We start from the raw sequence: 24,308 nt of genomic DNA on the forward strand, positions 1-24,308 counted from the left end.
TTGATTAACTTTTATTCGGCTCGGCGGGCCCTTTTCCCGGAGGGGGACATCCCAGCTTTAAGAGCCAGTTGACTGCCGGTGGGGTGGGGGGGGGTTCGAGGCCAGGCCGTTCACAGCCGCCAGCGGGGAAAGGGGAGAAAGAGGGCCGCCGCCGCCAGGCCCCGTGATAGCGCCCGCCCGCCCGCCGGCCGGCCGCCTCCTCCTCAACCTCCACCCGGGGACTGACTGACTGACCGCAGGCCCGTCTCCTGTCACAGGCCGCGGGCCGCCGAGCCGGGGCAGGCAAGCGCCAGGTAAGCGGGAGGCAGGCAGGCCGCTGGAGGGAGAGAGAGGGAGTGTGTGTGTGTGTGTGTGAGGCCTCGGGGTCGGGCGGTGGCGGGATGCCGGCAGCAGGTGTCTGCGGCCCGGGTACTTTGTGAGGAGGGGGAGTTAGGGCTTTTGGTGGGGTGCGAGGCCTGAGGCCCGGAGGTAGAGTTGGGCATTGTGCAGCCGCCCTGGGGCGGGCGGGTTATTTGTTTTATTTTCGCCACGGGCCATTTAACGGTGCCAAATAGTGGCCGCGGACGAGCCCGCTGCGCATGCGCTGCCGTTGACCGGCCGCGTTTGCCGTGAGCCGCGCCTGCGCACAACGGGCTGGCCGCATGCGCGGCGGGCAGGCGAGGGCACTGCGCCTGCGCACGGGGGTCAGTGCCAGAATCATTGCGAAATAGTGAGTTAACCTGGACCTGCTGATGGGGGGCAGCCTGAAGGTAAAAGCCTCTGGTTACTCATAATGGCAGCTCATAGGGAAAGTCAATCTCCAAACGAGTCTAAAACTTATCAGCCAATCTCTGTCTTCCTCTCTCTGTAATTCACTTACAATTGCACTTTCAAAATCCGAACTGTCCAGCCTTTGGCCCTCTCACCAAGACATTTCTGCAGCTACCGATCTGCTCAACCACACACTCGCCTCCACCTTTGATGCCTTAGTCCCCATTGAAACCATTATTCTCTCTCACCGTGGCCATCCTCCCTGTTATGGCCCTCATCTCCGCTCCCTTAAGTTCAAAGGTCGCAGACTTGAACGGCACAACTGGTTTAGCCACTCATTGCCAGATCTGGCTGGACCACATAAAGCATTATTGGGTCCCGCTCTCGTCTGCCAAAATCGCTCACAAAGATAACTCCCAACTTCTTTCCTCTGCTGCAAACCATCTTCCTAAACCCCTTTCCCCTGTCTCCTCCACCCTCACCACCAACAACAAGTGTGAGCAGCTCATGGACTTTTGTATCAAAGATTGAGACCATCCGATCAGCTGCCTCTGCGAGTTCCCTTCCATCACTTAGGCCACAGTGCCAAACTTCATCTGAGGCTCCCACCTGGCCTAGCCCTAAACATATCTTTTTCTAGTTTCTCCTTGATCTCCTCTCTTAATCTCTCCAAACTCATCTTATCCATGAGACCCACTTCCTGTTCTCCTGACCCGATTCACTAAACTGCTGACCACCCAACTTTGTCTCGAAGATTGAGACCATCCAATTATTTGCCTCTGCCACTTCTCTTTCTTCCCCTAGGTCACCAGGCCAAACTTCGTCTTAGGTTCCTGCCCTAGCCCCGAACTTATATCTTTCTATTGTTTCTCATCTTGTCCATGAGCCCCACTTCCTGCTCCCTCGTCCCGATTCCCACCCAACTGCTGACCACCCAACTTCCCTTGCTGACTCCTATGTTAGCTGACATTGTTAACGGTTCTCTCTCCTTGGGTATTGTCCCCCTCCTTCAAACCTACAGTCATTTGAAAACAAAACAACCCTTGACCCCTCCGTTCTTGCAAATTACCGCCCCATCTCCAACCTCCCTTTCCTCTTAAAATCTTTGAACGTGTTGTCACCTCCCAAATTCGTGCCCATTTTTTTATGAAACTCCATGTTTGAATCCCTCCAATCCGGTTTCTGCCCAGCCACAGTACCAGAATGGCTCTCATCAAAGTCCAATGTGACTGCCAAAGGTAAACTATCCCTCCTTGTCCTTTTCGACATGTCAGCAGCCTTTGACATGGTTGACCACAGCATCCTCCTCCAACGCCTCTCCACCATTGTCCAGCTGGGTGGAACTGCACTCGCCTGGTTCCATTCTTATCTATCTGATTATAGCCAGAAAATCACCTGCAGCGGCTTCTCTTCCCGCTCTCGCACCGTCGCCTCGGGTGTCCCCCAAGGATCTATCTTTGGCCCCCTCCTAGTTCTCATCCATATGCTGCCTTGGTGACATCGTCTGAAAACACAGTCAGTTTCCACATATATGCTGACAGTCAGGTCTACCTCCCCACCATCTCTCTCAACCCCTCCATGGTCTCAAAATTGTCAGGCTGCTTGTCTGACATCCAGTGCTGGATGAGCAGAAATTTTCTCCAACTAAATACTGGAAAGACTGAAGCCATTGTCTTTGGTCACCGTCACAAACTCTATTCCCTAGCCACCGACGCCATCCCTCTCCCTGGCAACTGTCTGAGGCTGAACCAGACTATTTGCAACCGAGGTATCATATTTGATTCCAAAATGAGCTTCTGATCATGTATCTGCGCCATCACTAAGACCACCTATTTCCACTTCTGGAACATCGTCCGACTCCGACCCTGCTTTAGCTCATCTGCTCTGAAACCCTCATTCATGCTTTTGTTATCTCTAGACATGACTATTCCAACGCACTCCTGGCCGGCCTCTCACGTTCTACCCATCGTAAATTTGAGGTCATCCAAAACTCTGCTGCCTGTGTCCTACCTCGCACAAAGTCCCGTTCATCCATCACCCCTGTGCTCGCTGACCGACCTTGGCTCCCGGTTAACCGACATAGCGATTTTTTTTTTAAAATTCTCAATTTTGATTTGAAGTCCCTCTGTAATCTCCAGCCCCACAACCTTCCGAAATATCTGCGCTCCTTGAATTCTGTCCTCGTACATATCCGATTTTAATCGCTCCACTATTAGCGGTCGTTTCTTCAGATGCCAAGGCCCCAAGCTCTGGAATTCCCTCCCTAAACCTCTCCACGTTCCGTTCTTCCTTTAAGTCGTTCCTTAAAATCTATGTTTTTCACAAAGCATTTGGTCATCTGCCCCAATACCTCCAGATGTGGCTCGGTGTCAAATTTTGAATTACAACGCTCCTGTGAAGCGCCTTGGGACGTTTTACTATGTTAAAGGCGCTATATAAAATATAAGTTCCATCTCTTATCTCTCTTCCCCGCGTCCCCGTCACCCATCTCTCTGTGTTCTCTCTTTCTCTCTCTCGTTCTCTCTGACGTCACTCTCTGTCGTTCCCCCCTCTCTTTCTGTCGTTCCCCCCTCTCTTTCTGTCGTTCCCCCCTCTCTTTCTGTCGTTCCCCCCTCTCTTTCTGTCGTTCCCCCCTCTCTTTCTGTCGTTCCCCCCTCTCTTTCTGTCGTTCCCCCCTCTCTTTCTGTCGTTCCCCCCTCTCTTTCTGTCGTTCCCCCCTCTCTTTCTGTCGTTCCCCCCTCTCTTTCTGTCGTTCCCCCCTCTCTTTCTGTCGTTCCCCCCTCTCTTTCTGTCGTTCCCCCCTCTCTTTCTGTCGTTCCCCCCTCTCTTTCTGTCGTTCCCCTTTCTCTTTCTGTCGTTCCCCCCTCTCTTTCTGTCGTTCCCCCCTCTCTTTCTGTCGTTCCCCCCTCTCTTTCTGTCGTTCCCCCCTCTCTTTCTGTCGTTCCCCCCTCTCTTTCTGTCGTTCCCCCCTCTCTTTCTGTCGTTCCCCCCTCTCTTTCTGTCGTTCCCCCCTCTCTTTCTGTCGTTCCCCCCTCTCTTTCTGTCGTTCCCCCCTCTCTTTCTGTCGTTCCCCCCTCTCTTTCTGTCGTTCCCCCCTCTCTTTCTGTCGTTCCCCCCTCTCTTTCTGTCGTTCCCCCCTCTCTTTCTGTCGTTCCCCCCATCTCTTTCTGTCGTTCCCCCCTCTCTTTCTGTCGTTCCCCCCTCTCTTTCTGTCGTTCCCCCCTCTCTTTCTGTCGTTCCCCCCTCTCTTTCTGTCGTTCCCCCCTCTCTTTCTGTCGTTCCCCCCTCTCTTTCTCTCGTGTTCCCCCCCTCGCTTTCTCTCGTGTTCCCCCCCTCGCTTTCTCTCGTTTTCACCTCCCCCAACCGTTGCGCGCCCCCCCCGCCCCCCCGGTTGTCTCTCCCATTTCCTCCCCCCCGTTGTCTCTCCCAGTCCCCCCCCCCCCGGTTGTCTCTCCCAGTCCCTCCCCCCACCCCCCCGTTGTCTCTACCCCCCCCCCCCCCCGTTGTCTCTACCAGTCCCTCCCTGCACCCCCCCCCCCCCCCCCCGTTGTCTGTCCCAGCTCTCCCACCCCCCCCGTTGTCTGTCCCAGTCCCTCCCCCTCCCATTGCCTCTCCCACTTACCCCCCCCCCCCTCCCGCTGCCTCTCCCAGTCCCTCTCCCTCCCGTTGCCTCTCCCAGTTCCCTCCCCCTCCCGTTGCCTCTCCCAGTCCCTCCCCCTCCCGTTGCCTCTCCCAGTCCCTCCCCCTCCCGTTGCCTCTCCCAGTCCCTCCCCCTCCCGTTGCCTCTCCCAGTCCCTCCCCCTCCCGTTGCCTCTCCCAGCCCCTCCGTCTCACTCCCGTCGTCTCACTCCCAGGCCTCCGTCTCACTCCCGTCGTCTCACTCCCAGTCCCGTCGTCTCACTCCCAGTCCCGTCGTCTCACTCCCAGTCCCGTCGTCTCACTCCCAGTCCTGTCGTCTCACTCCCAGTCCCTCCGTCTCACTCCCAGTCCCTCCGTCTCACTCCCAGTCCCTCCGTCTCACTCCCAGTCCCTCCGTCTCACTCCCAGTCCCTCCGTCTCACTCCCAGTCCCTCCGTCTCACTCCCAGTCCCTCCGTCTCACTCCCAGTCCCTCCGTCTCACTCCCACTCCCGTCGTCCCACTCCCAGTCCCTCCGTCTCACTCCCGTCGTCCCACTCCCAGTCCCTCCGTCTCACTCCCGTCGTCTCACTCCCAGTCCCTCCGTCTCACTCCCGTCGTCTCACTCCCAGTCCCTCCGTCTCACTCCCGTCGTCTCACTCCCAGTCCCTCCGTCTCACTCCCGTCGTCTCACTCCCAGTCCCTCCGTCTCACTCCCGTCGTCTCACTCCCAGTCCCTCCGTCTCACTCCCGTCGTCTCACTCCCAGTCCCTCCGTCTCACTCCCGTCGTCTCACTCCCAGTCCCTCCGTCTCACTCCCGTCGTCTCACTCCCAGTCCCTCCGCCTCACTCCCGTCGTCTCACTCCCAGTCCCTCCGCCTCACTCCCGTCGTCTCACTCCCAGTCCCTCCGTCTCACTCCCGTCGTCTCACTCCCAGTCCCTCCGTCTCACTCCCGTCGTCTCACTCCCAGTCCCTCCGTCTCACTCCCGTCGTCTCACTCCCAGTCCCTCCGTCTCACACCCGTCGTCTCACTCCCAGTAACTCCGTCTCACTCCCGTCGTCTCACTCCCAGTCCCTCCGTCTCACTCCCGTCGTCTCACTCCCAGTCCCTCCGTCTCACACCCGTCGTCTCACTCCCAGTAACTCCGTCTCACTCCCGTCGTCTCACTCCCAGTCCCTCCGTCTCACTCCCGTTGCCTCTCCCAGTCCCTCCCCCTCCCGTTGCCTCTCCCAGTCCCTCCCCCTCCCGTTGCCTCTCCCAGTCCCTCCCCCTCCCGTTGCCTCTCCCAGTCCCTCCCCCTCCCGTTGCCTCTCCCAGCCCCTCCCTCCCCCTCCCGTTGCCTCTCCCAGCCCCTCCGTCTCACTCCCGTCGTCTCACTCCCAGTCCCTCCGTCTCACTCCCGTCGTCTCACTCCCAGTTCCGTCGTCTCACTCCCAGTTCCGTCGTCTCACTCCCAGTCCCGTTGTCTCACTCCCAGTCCCTCCGTCTCACTCCCAGTCCCTCCGTCTCACTCCCAGTCCTTCCGTCTCACTCCCAGTCCCTCCGTCTCACTCCCACTCCCGTCGTCCCACTCCCAGTCCCTCCATCTCACTCCCGTCGTCCCACTCCCAGTCCCTCCGTCTCACTCCCGTCGTCTCACTCCCAGTCCCTCCGTCTCACTCCCGTCGTCTCACTCCCAGTCCCTCCGTCTCACTCCCGTCGTCTCACTCCCAGTCCCTCCGTCTCACTCCCGTCGTCTCACTCCCAGTCCCTCCGTCTCACTCCCGTCGTCTCACTCCCAGTCCCTCCGTCTCACTCCCGTCGTCTCACTCCCAGTCCCTCCGTCTCACTCCCGTCGTCTCACTCCCAGTCCCTCCGTCTCACTCCCGTCGTCTCACTCCCAGTCCCTCCGTCTCACTCCCGTCGTCTCACTCCCAGTCCCTCCGTCTCACTCCCGTCGTCTCACTCCCAGTCCCTCCGTCTCACTCCCGTCGTCTCACTCCCAGTCCCTCCGTCTCACTCCCGTCGTCTCACTCCCAGTCCCTCCGTCTCACTCCCGTCGTCTCACTCCCAGTCCCTCCGCCTCACTCCCGTCGTCTCACTCCCAGTCCCTCCGCCTCACTCCCGTCGTCTCACTCCCAGTCCCTCCGTCTCACTCCCGTCGTCTCACTCCCAGTCCCTCCGTCTCACTCCCGTCGTCTCACTCCCAGTCCCTCCGTCTCACTCCCGTCGTCTCACTCCCAGTCCCTCCGTCTCACTCCCGTCGTCTCACTCCCAGTCCCTCCGTCTCACACCCGTCGTCTCACTCCCAGTAACTCCGTCTCACTCCCGTCGTCTCACTCCCAGTCCCTCCGTCTCACTCCCGTCGTCTCACTCCCAGTCCCTCCGGCTCACTCCCGTCGTCTCACTCCCAGTCCCTCCGTCTCACTCCCGTCGTCTCACTCCCAGTCCCTCCGTCTCACTCCCGTCGTCTCACTCCCAGTCCCTCCGTCTCACTCCCGTCGTCTCACTCCCAGTCCCTCCGTCTCACTCCCGTCGTCTCACTCCCAGTCCCTCCGTCTCACTCCCGTCGTCTCACTCCCAGTCCCTCCGTCTCACTCCCGTCGTCTCACTCCCAGTCCCTCCGTCTCACTCCCGTCGTCTCACTCCCAGTCCCTCCGTCTCACTCCCGTCGTCTCACTCCCAGTCCCTCCGTCTTTCTCTGTCTCTCCATCCAGTACCGAAAATAGATGGTGTGACTGGAGGACTAGGTGTTAATTCTTGGGAATTGGGTATGGGTGGTTGGTGTGAGGGATTCTGGTGTAGGTCAGCGGGAGGTATTAATGTCTACTTCCTGTTAAAAGTCATCCCTTTTGCCCCCTGGAGGGGAGACTGTGGGAAGTTGATGAACCATGTAATGAGGGTCAATCTATTCGAACTAAGAGCAGCTGTGTGTGACACAGTAAATGCAACAAAATGGTTCCAATCCAGTTAGCACCGATTAATTTGATCTTTTACAGAATGTTAATGAATATAAAGTTTGTAAGTACAGGACCTCTTGGCCTATGTAAAAGTTAGATAATCATTTGTACTTCTGCCCAATGAGGAAGCTTGCGTTGAGCATATCCAAGTTGTTTAAAGTACATGCCGAGAGGCGATACAGACTGTGTGCACTTGTACCAGAGAATTAAATGATAAACTGAAGCGCTGTATTTGAGCCTCTTCACTTCTTTATTAAGACATTTTATGCCAATTTTCTTTGTACAAATATTATATTTAGTTTGAAGTTTAACTGGCCTTTCTAAATTTGATATTATAAATGAGTGTGTTTGAGACATGGGTGTCCATTCTGTGTGCCTGTCTTTCAGTACTATAAGGGTGAGGCTTCGATCGGAAAGGCGGCAATACTAAAATGCATTGTATATTCAAATTATCTTTTGAATAATGAATGTAAACAGTGGACAAATTATCTTTCTATTGGGTAATTGTCTCTGAAAGTTGAAGTGTTTTTTGACATATGAATATTGCATTGTGCATTTGGGAAAGGTTCATCATCAATTTTCTCAACCATTACCCCTCGTCCGTCAGATGGTCCTGAGTACAGCTTTCCTGTGTTCTGTGTGAACAATGATTGTGGGCGCGCTTTATTGAAGTATAATTGGCCGGTTTCTCAGGCTTCAACAGCTGATTTAGTTTGGGAAGCAAACCTTCCATGGGTAGAATGACCTTTTTAGATTCATTTACTGGAAGGTTTGGCTCTGGATTATATCTTGTAACCTAGATAAGGACTGAATGTAATACAGCAGCAGCATTACCCCACTGGCTTTGACGAACTTTGTATGCAAGTGGAGGCTCAAAACCAAGGCGTACGTTTCATCCTATCAGCAGAAAAGATGGGTTGCGAGACTTTAAGGACACTGAAGTTGAGGATGTACAAGGCCAATTTACATTAATAATGAGTTTCGACGCTAAGGGAGTTTTTGAGGATTGAAGAGTACAATGCGTCAGTGTATTGAGAGATGCTAGGTCTGACGGTCTCATTACTTGTGATAGGGAAGCTCTTTTGCTGCTTGGCAGCACAGCTCCTGAAAACTGGTCGCAGTAGTTGCAGGGATTTATTCAACAGGTTAATTTTTTGGGGGGTGGGTTGGTGGGAATTGCAGAATGGCTTTCAAACTAGAATTAAACAGCTGGATGCCAGACCTAGTGGGACGGTTCTCAACAGCCCTTCATTTGAGAATGAATCGACACCTGGAGTACTGTGCACAGTTTTGGTATCCTTAAATAAGGAAGGGTATACTTGCCTTGTAGGTGGTGCACTGGGTTAATTCCTGCGATGAGAGGGTTGTCCTATGAGGAGAGATTGAGTAGATTGAGCCTATACTCTCTGGCGTTTAAAAGAGTGAGAGGTAATCTCATTGAAACATACAAGATTCTGAGGGGGATTGACTGACAGGGTAGATGCTGAGAGGTGGTTTCCCCTGGCTGGAGAGTCTAGAACTAAGGGCACGGTCTCAGGATAAGGGGCAGGCCATTTAAGACTGAGATGAGGAGGAATTTCTTCACTCACTTGTGAATCTTTTGGAATTCTCTGTCCCAAAGGACTGTGGATGTTGAGGCATTGAGCATATTCAAGACTGAGAGATTTTTGGACTCTCGGGGAATCAAGGGATATGGGGATTGGGCAGGAAAGTGGAGTTGAGTTTGAAGATCAGCCATGGTCTCATTGAATGGCTGAGCAGGCTCGAAGGGCCATATGGCCTACTCCTGCTCCTAATTCTTACGTTCTTATGAAAGATAGAAAGATTTTCATTTATAATAGCGCCTTTCACGACCACCGGACGTCTCAAAGTGCATTACAGCCAATGAAGTACTTTTGGAGTGTAGTCACTGTTGTAATGATGCTGCAAGATGTCAATACCAAATTGGTATGTGTCTATATGGGGCCTATCGATGAGTCATGAAATGGATTCCGAATTCCTCTAGTTTATATTCCCGAGCGCACACATGACCCAGTGACTATGCAAATATCACATCCCTCTGCTGGGGCGGGGAGATGCTGTGTTCCACTTGCAGTAAAGCCCGTCAGTATTAATAGCTGCAGGTACCTGGTGATGCTGCCGTTAGAAGACTTTAGGTAAGAGATGATGTGGTAGATATTGGAATAAACATTGTTCAAAACTTCACACAACATGTCACCACAAAAGTCAGGTGATCCAGCAGGAAGTTCCAGCAGCACTCGAATCTAGGGCATCAATTCAAAGCATGCAGAGTACATTGTTTTTCATTGTTTCTCATCTTTTCCTGCAAAGCTGTAAAATGCAATTTTTAAAATGTCCAGTGTAGTGCTGTGTAAGTGTGCCATCGAGCAGGTAATCTCCATGTTCCTGTTGTATGTTTAGGGTAAATGGTTTTTTTTGTTAAATTTGAGTCAGTGCTGCTCTGCTCCATCAAATTGCAAATACTTTTACGAAGAAACTCTGAAGGCTGGAATTTGCTGGCATTGGAGACTTTAAGTGAAGGGCCAAGGCCCTCTGTTCAGGGCACCATCAAGGCTGAAGAGATAGGAGAAGGAACTTGGTGTTCCCTAAAGTAGGGGATCGGCAGGTAGTGTGTGAGTGACTGAATAATCATGCACAGATAATGGATGGTGCGAGCTTGATGGGCTGAAAGGCCTTTTCTCAAACTGGATTGTCTCATGTTCTTAACAGGAGAGCAGACGCGGTATATTCGGAAGCAATGCTGTAAGTTGTAAGCATAGCCACAATTTCGAGACCCAGGCAAAAAATGAGACGAGGAGACTGAGGGGATCTATTTCATTTTGCAGTATTTTTATTTTGAGGACCTTCGAGTTTGATCGGCTTACCACCCACTTGCTGGCCTTTGGTGGAATATATAATGGCAAAGACGGACCACGATCTTTCAAAGTTCCTTGTATTTGGAAGTTGTACAAGAAGGTTGCCAATCTGCTGTCTCACCAAGAGGGAAGAAAGGTAAAGACCAGGAAATTATAGGCTGGTCTGCTGAACATGGGTAAGTTTCTAGAGGTCATAATGCAGGATAAAATTATTAATACTTAAAAAAATTAGTTATTTTAAGGACAGTCAGCCAGCTCCTTTATAAGGCAAGTTGTCCAACAATTTTAATGGAGTTATTTGAGGAATTGAGTATATTGATAAGGAAATGGTAGTGGATGTGTGCATGTGGATTTTCAGTAGGCATTTGATGTGCCGCATAGAAGGATTCGTGATAAAACTAAGGGGTATTAAAGGCAGCATAGATAGGAAGTAGGTTAAAGGATAATGCAGAGAATAGTGATTAATGAATGTGTTTCAGAATAGAAGGGCACACACCAGGGGTCAGTGTTAGGAACATAGCCCATCTCAAAAATGTATGAATGATCTGCACTCTGGTATAAGGGCACAATATCAGAATTCGCAGATGGCACACACGGTAACTGAAGAGGAGTTTAAAGCACTTTAGGAGGACATGGATAGGTATCCAGTGACGTGGGGAAATGTGTACTGATGAAGAATGAGGGGACATTTACACTAAATGGCAAAACGTTAAAAGAAGTAGAGGAGCTGAGAGACTCACGAGTTCAGATAAATGTACAAGTGGGAGTACAAGTTGATATAAAAAGTAAGCGTATGAGATTATAGTTAAATAGCGGCCTCAAGTACAAAAGCAAATAGATCGCTAAATCTATCCAAGTCATTGGCGAGGCCACAGTTAGAATATGGTGTCTAGTTTCGAGTACCTTGCATTAGGAATGATGTCACGGCCATGGAAAGAATAGAGAAGAGATTTTCTAAGATGTTACCAGGAATGAGTGGTTTTAGTTGTGAGAAGTCTAGAGAAATTGGGGTACTTATCACCAAAAGAGATCTGCTGACAGTGTTCCAAATTGAAGGGTTGTAATGGGGGTAAATAAAAGAAAGCTGTATTCACTGTTTGACAAATTGGTAACTAGAAGCAATAAATTTAACATCGAAAGAAGAGAGGGGATAGGAGATTTTTTTTAATGCAGGGGGTTGTGAAGATGTAGAATACTAGAAACTAGGGGAAGCAGGATCGGTAATAGCTTTTAAAAGAGAAGTAGGTAAATATTAAATAAAGAATTTAAAGGGGCATGGTGGGAAAGATCAGAGGAACAGGACTTGGCAGACAGATCTTTCATAGTGGGCCAAACTGCTGCTTTCTGTGCTGTAAAATTCAGGCACCGCAGGAGCGGCGAGGTCGGGGCGAAGGAGCGGCGAGTGATCGTGGAGCGATGTGATCGGGGCCCAGGAGAGGTGTGAGTTCGGGGCCCAGAAGAGTCGAGGGCCCAGGGGCAGCATGAGCCAGCCCATACTGCCAAATGTGTGCGCACTGGGTCCGTGCAGCAGAGCAGGTCTCCAGTCATCCTGGTTAACCCTTGCCACTGGACCAAGACCTAGCTCTGTCAAGCCCGTGTGGTGGCTGATGTTCAACAGCCACCACATGTTAAAAAAATCCACGCACAGGCATCTTCCACCCTTCAGGATGTAGTTCGGGACCTGGAATATTAGGTCCTTCATTGAAACATCTATGAACTCATCCCTTTTTGGTGTGGAAGCAAGTCATCCTCGATACAAGGGACCACCTGTGATGATGAAAATTCAATGATTCTGCTCAGCAATGTGCTGTGACATTGCAGCTGGCGGGTAAAGATCAAGTGAAGTGTTCAGGTGAAGTGAGGCTAGGCATGAAGGATAATTAGAGCAAGGGCCTGCAGGCATAATTCGGTCCCCATTTTAAAGTCATCCTTTACCTTTGAAGCTTCTTTGTCTGTTTTCCTTCAGCCCTGAGGTTGCATTAAATCTGTCAGGGTAACCAGAACTGAGCTATATGAGTAGTGCCGTTCTCTCTTTTCCCCGCTATCACCCCAACATGAGTTTATAGGGAGGATGTATTGAATCAGATTTTACATACATGGAACACTCGCATTGACCTATTAACAGTTGCAACAATCTGACATGAATCTCTGCATCGCTCCAACAAACCCAGAGTGAAATAATAAGCTTTTTAAAAAGAAAATCTCCCAAATTTTGAGCATGATCAATGACTCTTCTACCTGGCGAATGGTTGTGATTGGGCCGTAAACGCAGATCGGCAACGTCTCTATAAAATGGTTGGTGGGGGTGGGTGCGAGGCTGATGGGCCTGCTCATAATGTGAGTCTCTCTCTGCTTCATAAATCTGGGCTCCTCTGTTTGATTATGAAAGCTTTGCATGTTATTTCTAAAGCCTCCATTTCATTTAAAATTGTATGTCAGCCTTCTACCGAGGGTAGATACAGGACTGGTTGCTCGTCAGTGGACACACAGAATTGTAATGTGTGTGTCAAAGGAGCTGTTTGCTGTAAATTGAGTGTTTAGCTTGTGAGGGGTAGTGGTGTACATTCCATATATCATTGGAAGTCCGCATTTCCTCTCCAGCACTGTGTGTTTGATACCTGCAAGTTGTATTATCCGTTCCAGGCTTCTTCCAAGCTGACATGCAATACTTATTATATCTATTACTTTGAAATGGCTCCAGTTCAACAAATCTGAATAGTTGCTTTCAAAGTCTATGCTTTGGAAAATTGTGTTTTCAACCAAAATTTTAATTGGAGATAGATTTGCCGCTTCTGCTTGAAGACCCCTGTGGGAAACATTTAGTAAAACATATTCACTCGGTTAAACGAACATATCCAAAGTTTGTCATGACTTCCTGCTTGCTGTTGTATTTTGTCTGGAAGCTCTCCTTAAAGTACCACCACCCCTTGTCCCACTTGTGTCCAGTGTAGCTGACAGTAATGCCACTAACGCGGGTAATTGAGAACCTGGGGGGTGCAGCTTGTGCACTGGTGCAAGTGAGCTCATCCCTGCGGATAAAAATCCCAGGTGTGATTATTTCAAATGGAAGTGATTGCATTCTGCTCGCCTTGAACCCTAACTCCCACCCACGCTCCGCCGTAAAATCACACCTGCATCTTTCGCACTGCGCAAGCAATCCTATTTTTCTCTCCCCGTTCCTCTGGTATAAAAGTCGCAGGTGCGACATGTACACTAGTGCGAGTGCCCTTATTCTATTCCCCATGATGTAAAAGTCCCTGGTGTGACCATTACACTGAATTTTATGTTTGTGTGCTCGCTGAATTTCTTTTAATTCTATCTTTTCAAACTTAATTTTAGAAAGCGCTTAAGAATTAGAGCTCTATGAGCCCACTTGCCTTAATTTTTAAGTAGAGTTCTGAACAAACAAAGATTTTTCCATTCTTCATGAATGTCGTTGCATTCTTTTTAAAATGCTAAACTTAAAAAAAAACTTTGTGCATTTAATTTTTTCGGGGAAGCTGTTTCAATACTTCCATTTCTCCCGATTGTTTAAAAGCTCATAAATCAGCCTCTCGTGGTCTAACCTGGGAGCCCCGTAGATACTATTTGTGGGTGGGAGCAGTGAGCATACTGTAAATCGCTGTGTGCCAAGGGTGTGGTGGGCCAGCTCCCGTTTCCCTTTAGAAAGGGCTAACTGGCCAGGTGTGAGGTGTACCCGATCCGAGAGGATGCCTTAATTGGCTGAATGGTCTAACGACAGCCCAGATTAGAATGAAAGTGGACGGAAAGGATGAGACGCAGCACAGACTAATATGCCATTTCTGTAGGGGAGGTCGGCTGCTTTTGAATGATCTAATTTGTCCAATTTTATCTGTTAACGTTCCATGAAGCGCCTAGGGATGTTAGTTTACGCTAAAGTTGCTGCTTTATAAATGCAAGTTGTTGATTTACAACACTTTTCCCTCATCTGAAATCAAACTGGCAGTGACGATTCCAGACTTTAAACTAACGGAGTGTTGCCTTGTGCTTTGAAAAGGAAGTATCTTTACTTTCTCTCTTTATGCTTTAACTAATGATGATTGGGGACGTGTCCCTTACTCAGCAGGGATGGTGAGGCGCAAAGGCGCACTCTTGAGTTTGGGCGGCCTGACACAGCCCAGTTGAAGAAAGTAGTTCCAGAAATTCAACCTGTACATGATTTCTTTTGCCGGAGTAATGTGAAAGAAGGGCCTGGCGGAGAAACCATCAGCCCAGAATCAGCGATTTGGAAAGGGGTTGTGTTGGGGTGTGGCGAGAAACCCAGAATAAAGGGCCTAATTGTAGAACCAATGTATCAAGTGTTTAAAATATAATTGAGTCCAAATGTTCGGAGGGAATGAAATTCTGTTGCACTCAGCATGCAGTGCACGTGCATTATGTTAAATATGCAATGCGATACATTCGCCCCATGCCAAAAATTGCGACGCTGTTTCAGAAAGTTCAATTTTCTGCCATGGGATTTGAGTTACATGGGCTGTAATCCAGTTCCTCAAATGTAACACCATTTTGTGTCTGTTCTGATTTCTGTACATGTAATCTTGTGTCTGATATTAGACCTGATTTCCACCACTTCCCAGTATTTCCCCCAAGCACCCCCCCCCCCTCCCCCAAGTGGGCTCACAGATAAATCGGTTATAAAAGCCTGGAGTCATGATGCTTAATTAAGCAAAACTCCTTTACTCAAGATAGATGTTCTGTATTTAGAAGCAGGAAACAAAAGCAAATCTAAAGTGGAGGATAATTTGATCATTTATACCACACATGATTTCATCTCCCTTGTGAAATTTTCCATATTTCATAGAAATTACAATTTTGTGAGGGGCAGTGACATCAGCTGAACCGCTCCACAATCTTCTTATTTTACATTAATTATTTTACATCTGATTAATTATCTGGGCTACTTACTACCAATCCTGAGCTATTTACTACTGATCCTTGTCTGGGCTCAGTTCTGTATAAAACCCCACTCCAGGACATCGGTGCATAAACTAGGCTGGCACTCCAGTGCAGCACTGAGGTGCTGTCCTCATTTATAAATTGTGAAACAGAGAATCTTTTTGGGCGGTGGACATTAGGGAGTAAGGATGTTCCTCAGTGTTCTGACCAGTGCTATCGATGTCCCACACATGTTGAGCATTGCTCACCACTTTGATTGGGTTAGCCAAAGGAAAAGCTTTAATTTATACAGCGCCTTTCATGACCTCCAGTTGTACCAAAGCACTTTACAGCCAATTAAGTTTGTTTGAAGCATGGTCACCGTTGTAATGCAAAAGAGTGGGAGAGTTCTCCTGGTGTCCTGGCCAATATATATCCCTGAAAACCTTATCATTAATATCAAAGCTAATTATAATTTAAATGGAGAAAAATTGCAAATTGCTGCAGTACAGAGAGACCTGGGGGTCCTTGTGCATGAAACACAAAACTTTAGTATGCAGGTACAGCAAGTAATCAGGAAGGCAAATGGAATGTTGGCCTTTATTGCAAGGGGGATAGAGTATAAAAGCAGAGAAGTCCTGCTACAACTGTACAGGGTATTGGTGAGGCCACACCTGGAGTACTGCGTAGTTTTGGTCTCCGTATTTAAGGAAGGATATACTTGCATTGGAGGCTGTTCAGAGAAGGTTCACGAGGTTGATTCCGGAGATAATAGGGTTGACTTACGAGGATAGGTTGCGTAGGTTGGCCCAAACACATTGGAGTTCAGAACAATGAGAGGTGATCTTATTGAAACATATAAGATAATGAGGGGGCTCGACAAGATGGATGCAGAGAGGATTAGGAGAAACTAAAACTAGGGGACATAGTCTTAGAATAAGGGACCACCCATTTATAACTGAGATGAGGAGGAATTTCTTCTTAGAGGGTTGTAAATCTATGGAATTCTCCGCCCCAGAGAGCTGTGAAGGCTGGGTCATTGAATATATTTAAGGTGAAGGTAGACAGATTTTTGAGCGATAAGAGAGTAAAGGATTATGGGGAGCGGGCAGGGAAGTGGAGCTGAGTCCATGATCAGATCAGCCATGATCTTATTGAATGGTGGAGCAGGCTCGAGGGGCCAAATGGCCTACTCCTGTTCCCATTTCTTACGTTCTTATCTCATTGCTGTGTATGGGAGCTTGCTGTGTGCAAATGGTTGCCGCTTTTTGTTGATTACAACAGTCAGCATGCTTACAAAAAACAAGTACTTGATTGGCTGTAAAGTGCTCTGGAATATTCTGAGGTTATGAAATGCACAATATAAATGCAAGTCTTGTTAATATGATGACGGCCCTCCTCTGAGGCAGTGTCTGCGGACGGCAAAGCACTAATTCAGCAAAGGGCTCAACTGGTGTCATAAGCTGTATTGATCATACCCTTTTATGGGATGACTGTTTTGAGACTCGTGGTCCAAGTATGTTATTTAGTTTACTCTGTAATGTAACACATCTGATCCGCCGCTGGTGCAATTAATTGCCTTCAGTGGAAATGGCAAATGGCCAGCTCCATTTGGCCGATGTAGTGCAAATGGTGGGGACTGTACCCGTGCAATTCTTTGCCCTACTATTTTGAAGTGAATGTTAACACTTTCATTGAAATAGCAAACAATGGAATTCCATAGGAATGCATTGAAAACCACACACTAATCTGAATTAAACAATTTCAAAAACCAGGTGATTTTGTGCAGTGAAGGAGATACACTGAGAGATGCTCGATGGTTCGAAAAGTTGTTCTGAATTGTCTTTGAGAAAGCACTTGCACTTTTTTTTGTACATTACAAACCAGAACCAGTAAAATCTGTTGTGAAGTGTTTACCGATCTGGTGAATAAAAAAAAATTGCACGAGTCAGTTGAGTCATCAAAATTCATATGGAAAGATTTCTTGCATTTAAAAAAAAATCTTTAATTAGTTTTTAAAACAACCTTAACTGCTGAGTGCAACAGGTAGACCAGCTGTCGGATTGAGTGCCAAACACTGACATTTAATTCTTAAACCCAACCGCCCTGTGAATTTTGAACTATGATAATCATCACTGTGTTTAAAGGGTGTTGCTTAATCCCTCAATTCAGAGATGGACTCCATTTAATTAGCCCACTAGGCTGCAATGTTTAAAAAGGTTGTGAGACCTAGTAAGCAGTTGACTATTCGGTTAATGTAAAGATCTTGTTTATTTTTGTTCTTAACATTTTTTCCCCCCTTTCTCATTCTTGCCTCCAGCATCGTGCACATTCTGCAGCTGCAAGAGTTGGCGCGGAAAATGCCCCACTTTCAGGTCGTGAACCAAATGTTCATTTGTGAGTGAGGCACCGGGTGGTTTTAACTGGTATTCCTGTAGTCTACCATCAATCCCTCGTCTCTACCCTTCAGGTCTTCTCTCTTTTCCCTTAGATGTGACTGAGTCAAGAACGTGCTGTGGGGAGAAGATCTGTTTTCGACTAAGTTACAGGCTTGTCACTGCCCGATTGACTATTTTATTGAAGATGACGAGAGTGCTTATCTGGTCGTCTTTCTTTGTTGCAGCTTCAAAGCATGAAGGATGGAGTGAGAATGGCAATTCACCTGATGATACCTAGTTCCTCCACCAACCTGTAAAGTATTGTTAAGCTACAGGAGGGGGAGAGCTATTGTTGGTGAGCCAGTACAATTCAGCGCTACAAGACGTACTTCTGTGGCAGGATGAGCTACTAGTGTCTTCTTAGGCAGTCCCCGGAGTCGAGGATGACTTGCTTCCACACTAATGAGTTCTAAGGTAATTGATGAGACCAATGCTGGACCTACAGTCTCTGTCACAGGTGGGGCAGACGGTGGTTGGAGGGACGGGTGGGTGGGGTGCTTGATTTGTCGTACGCTCCTTCCGCTGTTTGTACTTGGCTTCCGCGTGCTCCCGGCAAAGAGACTCGAAGTGTCCGGTGCCTTCTCAGATGCTTCTCCTCCACTTTGAGCGGCCTTGGGCCAGGGATTCCCAAGAGTCGATGGGGATGTTATATTTTTTCAAGGCGGTTTTGAGGGTGTCCCTGAAGCGTTTTCTCTGCCCTCCTGGGGCTCGCCTGCCGTGACGTAGCTCGAAGTAGAGTGCTTGTTTCAGGAGTCCAGTATCGGCCATGCGGATGATGTGGCCCTTCCATCGGAGCTGATCGAGCGTGGGCAGTGCCTCGATGCTGGGGATGTTGGCCTGAGAGAACGTTGACGTTGGTGCACCTATCCTGCCAATGAATTTGCAGCATTACTAATGTAACTTTCTTGATTTCTAACTTCAAATCGCTACCACTAACCATACTTTACTCTGGTGTTGTATAGCTCTAAATGGTGTCTCCGGACACAGCTTAAAGATACTTGCTGGGATCCTGGTTCGAGAGGCTGATTGCCATGTGATTTTCTCTCTCTCTCTCTCTCTCTCTCTCTCTCTCTCTCTCTCTCTCTCTCTCTCTCTCTCGTGGTACTGGCGCTTTGTGTTGCCTTTGCGAAAACCGATTGTCTTAGCCCCACATTTTTCTGGGTCTGTGATGCCATTGACTCTCCCTACTTCGGTTCTTTCATGCAGCCAGCGGGGGCTTGTCTGCGTGTAGCTGCACTCCTCCTGTCGCTGGTTCTTCGAGACGCAGTGCTTGTGCTGAAAGCAGAATGTAAAACTGCTGGGTTACGCCAAGACTGGTGTCCAGGAAGACTTGCATCTCCGTTTTAGCAAGACCTTGCACTAAGATCAACCATGATCTTATTGAATTGTGGTGCAGGCTCGAAGGGCCGAATGGCTTACTCCTGCACCTATTTTCTATGGCAGCTGGCTGCACAAGCCTCGCATCTACAGGAACAAGTTGTTCAAGTGTGTGTCTCGTATGATGTTAAAAAAAAACTGATTTAAGTTTGGAGGGGCTCGATCTGCTCCTTATGTTGCTGGGCATATTTGACATTTCCAGTGGAAAGATCTGAAAGTTTAACATGTCCGGCTGGCCCGTGTCTAAGTTGTACGGTCATATTCTCGACCCAACTAATGTAACTCAGTGAGTTGTTATGATCTGGAATGCACTGCCTGAAAGGGTGGTGGAAGCAGATTCAATAGTATCTTTCAAAAGCTCCTAAGCTCTGAAATTCCCACCCTAAACCTCTCCGCCTCTCTACTTTCCTCTTCTCCTTTAAGGCGCTCCTTAAAACCTACCTCTTTTACCAAGCTTTTGGTCATCTGCTCTTAATATCTCCCGTGTAGCTCAATGCTCTGGAATTTCTTCCCTTAACTCCTCCACCTCTCGCTTCCTTTTTAAGACCTTTGAGTCCTTTCCTTGATCAGCTTTTGGTGACCCATCCTAATCCCTCTTTCTTTGGCTCCGCTCCTTTTTCCCTCGTGCCTCTGTGATGCATCTTGGCCGTCTTTCTAATTAAGGACATTAAATAAGTTCAAGTTGCCCTTGTTGGGATCCTTTTAATATTTACTTGGATTAATGAAGCAGGACGTGAAGATTCAGTCTGAAGGTGCAACTGGGTGATACGCAGCATTGGACTGGAGTGTTCGCCATGATTATATGCTCAAATTCTTTGGCGAGGGAATTGAACCCACAGCCTTCTAATTACGAGGCAACAGTGATATCAACTGAGCCAAACTACAGTACAATATATTTCTCTGATCGCCCAAAATAAGAATTCTTCTATCCCAATTTTCTCCTCCTTGAAGGTGCTGACTTTTACTGGGATACTGTTCCAGAGGTACCAGTTCCCAATTGGTATCTCAGCCACCTGGCCATTTTAAATGTGTCAGCTTAGGCAGCGAATGTTGGCACGCTGTTCAACTATGAATCACCACAGTGGGGGTCCAGACTTGGGGGGGGGGGGGGTTCCAGGTACATAGATCATTAAAGTGTCATGAACAGGTACAGAAAATAATCAAAATGGCTAATGGGTTGGTGTCCTTTATATCTAAAAGACTAGAATTCAAGGGGGTAGAAGTTATTTCACAGCTATACAAAATCCTGGTTAGACCACACCTGGAGTACTGAGAGCAGTTCTAGGCACCACACCTTAGGAAGGATATATTGGCCTTGCACGTTTACCAGAATGATACCTGGACTCCAAGGGTTAAATTGCGATGTATTCCCTGGAATTTAGAAGTTTAAGGGGTGATTTTGATCCACGTTTTCAAGATATTAAGAGGAACTGATCAGGTAGATAGTGTGAAACTATTTCCGCTAGTTGGGGATTCTAGGACTAGGGAAGCATAATCTAAAAATTAGAGACAGACCTTCCAGAAATGAAATTAGGAAACACTTCTGCACACAAAGGGTGGTAGAAGTTTGGAACTCTCTTCCGCAAACAGCAATTGATAGATCAATTAATTTTAAATCAGAGATTGATGGATTTTTATTAACCAAAGGTATTAAGGGATATGGGGCAAAGGCGGGTATATGGAGTTAGGTTGCAGATTAGCCATGATCTCATTGAATGGCGAAACAGGCTCGGGGATCTAAATGGCCTCCTCCTGTTCCTATGTTCCTACATACAAGTCTGATCATGTCTTTGCCCAATACCCACACTGGCACTTTCAAATAGGAATCACCAGATGGTAATCCGGGAGAGAACCTCGTTTCCCCATCTCTCCATCCCTCTCCAGCCCATGAACACTCACAGATTGTCGTGTCTCAATTAAAAATAGAAAATGCTGGAAATACTCAGCAGGTCAGGCAGCATTTGTGGAGAGAGAAAAACAGAGTTAACGTTTCAGGTTGATGAGCTTTCGTCAGAACTGCAAGGTCATCACCCTAAAACGTTAACTCTCTTTCTCTCTTCAGATGCTGCCTGACCTGCTGAGTATTTCCAGCATTTTCTGTTTTAATTTCAGATTTCCAGCGTCCGCAATATTTGGCTTTGGTCCGATCTCTACTTATCGTATCTTTACTGCTGCACTAAAATCAACAAATACTGTTAATTCAGTGTAAAATGCCAGTTACTCAGCATTGTTAAACTGGCGACCAACGACAAAGTGCTCAAAAACAGCCACAATAGCGGGGAGGGGGGGGTGGGGGGGGGGAGGTGTGAAAATTTCCGCTGGTCTGAAATCTGTGAGCTGTTACTTTCAGGACCACTGTGGCAGGTTTTGTGGGGCAAGCATGTTGCGGTAGAGATTCCGAATGGGAGAAATTACCAAGAAAATTAAACAGGAAAAGAAAACTTTTAAAAATAGTGAAGAGATTACAAGTGACACAAATATAGCATGACTTAAAACAGTGTAATCCTGTGACTATTGATCAGTGACCTGATTAAAGGTATAAGATCTCTGATTTATTTTTACCCACCCTCCCTCACTCTTTATTTAGTTTACTCCATATATCAGAACTCCGTTATTTGTATGTACTCCAAAGCTATTTGGGTCTAGTTTTGGTGTGGTCCCCACCCACTCCTTTCCACATTTTATTGGAGATTACGCTCCAGGTTCCATCAGCAGCTGCTGAGCTAACAGCAAGCCAGGAGACTGCACCATTTTACTTTCTAGATGAAATGCAGTGATAAAATCAGTTGTGCCTCATTGTGCTAGCATGTTCTGGGTTTTTTTCCTTGGCAACTATTCACCGTGTACATCTTTGTACAAGTACAGAGAGTACTCTTTCTACTCACTCCCTACCACTCCCCAGATGCCCCACCCCACCTTGTGTTTAGAGTACTCTTTGTAAGCATGTGAAAGTGATGGATTGGGCCTTCTAGTCCACTGGACCTCACCCAAATGTAAATGGTGTGTGCTGTGGGACTAATCACTAATCATCCATTGACACAGGCTACTTGAAGAAATTCCCCAGACTGTGTGCTTGAAAATAGAAACTGAGTCCTTGTATTAGAAGCAGCAAAGTCCCTGAAATAACTTGGCTATATTTTGCTGTTAAATGTTTGGGTCGAGAGCGTGTGTGAACTGAGCCTGTAGTAGCTACAGGACACTTTGTCCCAGTGAATGGACTCTATTATCTATGTGAATGTGCAGATGCATCTTGCAATTGCTCCCTTCGTCAAACGTTGGCAGAAATGGTGATTGCGACGCTTATTAATCGATTCCCATTTTGAGTGCAGTTATTTAGAATATTGTGGTTCCCAGCAGTAGTAATCACGAAAGGTTTGATCTGCAACAGGTGTTGGGAAGGAATTTGGTTTACTTTGCTTTTTAAATAAAGAAGGGCCAACATCCCAGGGTATCTATTTGCCTTCGGTATTTGACAATGGGAGAAAAATTGCTTCTCTTGCAATCGCAGTATCTGCGCTTGAGAGTTTGAGTTTCAGATTGAAGGCTGTCGGTTTCTGCCTCTGTCCTCCTTGCAACAGATTTCTGACCTTTTACTGGTCAATATTGCTCAGTTAAATAAATCCAATGCAAGTTGTTTTAAAGACTGCCGCACCAGTTATTGATGTCGATTTACTGGGTTGAATTAACAATGCTGGATCATGTGTCTTTAACCAAACTGAGCATCATGTTCCACTTCTTGTTAGTGACGTGGGTGACACCGTTTTCTCTTGTTTCCCAGCTGAGAATACAACAGACTTTCTGTGAGTTGCTTTCAGTGCTCGTCACAGACACTTCTTCTTGGATTAGCTGAATTGTTTGTGCTGTCCTATGTCGAGATATCTGTAAAAGTTTGAGCTTTTAAAGACAAAATTAAAAGCTCTATCTGAATGCACGCAGCATTCGTAACAAGATAGATGAGTTGACGGTGCAAATAATATAAATGGGTACAATCTGATGGCTATTACAGAGACGTGGTTGCAAGGTGACCAAGGCTGGGAACTGCAAATTTGGAAAGATAGACGGAAAGGAAAAGGAGGTGGGGTAGCTCTGTTAATAAAGGATGAGATCAGTGCAGTAGTGAGAAATGATACTGGCTCAGACGATCAAGATGTAGAATCAGTTTGGGTGGAGATAAGAAATAATAAGGGAAAGAAGTTACTGGTGGGCGTAGTCTACAGGCCCCTAGCAGGTCGGGGCCATAAAAGGAGCGGAGGTGCGGGGGCCCGGGAGCAGCGTGGAGGCATGCCACTTCAGGGAGCAGCACGAGCTGGTGCAGAAGGGCGACGACTTGGAGAAGGACGACTGGATTGGACGTCACCAAAATCCAGGTCGCTATTTGGAGCATGGGCAGGTACAACAGGAGAGGCAGCAAGCAGCAGAGGAGCGGCGAGGTCAGGGAGAAGGATTGTAGAGCAACACGCTCAGGGTCCAGGAGAGACTTGAGTTTAGGGCCCAAGAGAGGCCACGGCCCAGGGGCAGCACGGTTCAGCCCACACTGCGGTATGTGTGTGCACTAGGTCTGTGGCTGGTGTGCAATGGCCACCACACGTTTTTTTTTAAATCCACACACAGGCATCTTTCACCCCTCAATACGTAGTTTGGGACCTGAAATGTCAACTCATCCCTTTTTGGTGTGGAAGCAAGTCATTCTCGATAAGAGAGACCACCTAAGAAGAGCAATAGCTACACTGTTGGACGGAGTATAAATCAAGAGATAATGGAGGCTTGTAATAAAGGAACGGCAATAATCTTGGGCGATTTTAATCTTATTGATTGGACAAATCAAATTGGCCAAGGTAGCCTTGAGGATGAGTTCATAGAGTGTATACGGGATGGTTTCCTTGAAAAGTACGTTGCGGAACCAACCAGGGAACAGGCTATCTTGGATCTGGTACAGGTACTGTGTAATGATACAGGATTAATAAACGATCTAGGAAAGAGTGATCATAGCATGATTGAATTTCAAATTCAGTTGGAGTGTGAGAAAGTTGGATCTCAATCCAATGTCCTGATCTTAAATAAATGGGATTACAATGGTATGAAGGCAGAGTTGGCTAAAGTGGACTGGGAAAATAGATTAAAGTGTAAGACGGTTGATAAGCAGTGGCAGACATTTAAAGAGATGTTTCATAACTTAACAGAAATATATTCCAGTGAGAAGGAAAGACTTCAAGAGAAGGGAGAACCAGTGGCTAACTAAGGAAGTAAAGGTTGGTATCAAATTGAAAACAATGGCATACAAAGTGGCCAAGATTAGTGGGAGGCCAGAGGATTGGGAAACATTTTAAAAACCAGTAAGAGGACGATTAAAAAAATAAGAGGGAAGATAGATTGAGAGTAAACTAGCAAGAAATATAAAAACAGACAGTAAGA

General features: G+C 47.7%; 1 protein-coding gene across 6 annotated transcripts in view; it reads left to right on the forward strand.

The window, feature by feature from the left end:
- Positions 1–24,308, forward strand: part of tlk2 (tousled-like kinase 2) — a 159,995-nt gene that overhangs the window by 150 nt on the left and 135,537 nt on the right. For 2 of the 6 annotated variants that reach the window (XM_070864732.1, XM_070864731.1), the window contains exon 1: positions 56–293. The exons of 2 other annotated variants lie outside the window; for them this stretch is intronic. The gene's annotated coding sequence lies outside the window, so the exon portion shown is untranslated. Of the gene's footprint in view, positions 1–55; positions 294–17,795; positions 17,815–17,863; positions 17,934–24,308 lie in introns of those variants that run through there. 2 more of the 6 variants (XM_070864733.1, XM_070864735.1) reach the window with 2 other exon arrangements.

The sequence above is a fragment of the Pristiophorus japonicus genome, chromosome 21 (assembly GCF_044704955.1).
Source record: "Pristiophorus japonicus isolate sPriJap1 chromosome 21, sPriJap1.hap1, whole genome shotgun sequence".
Classification (NCBI taxonomy): Eukaryota; Metazoa; Chordata; class Chondrichthyes; family Pristiophoridae; genus Pristiophorus; species Pristiophorus japonicus.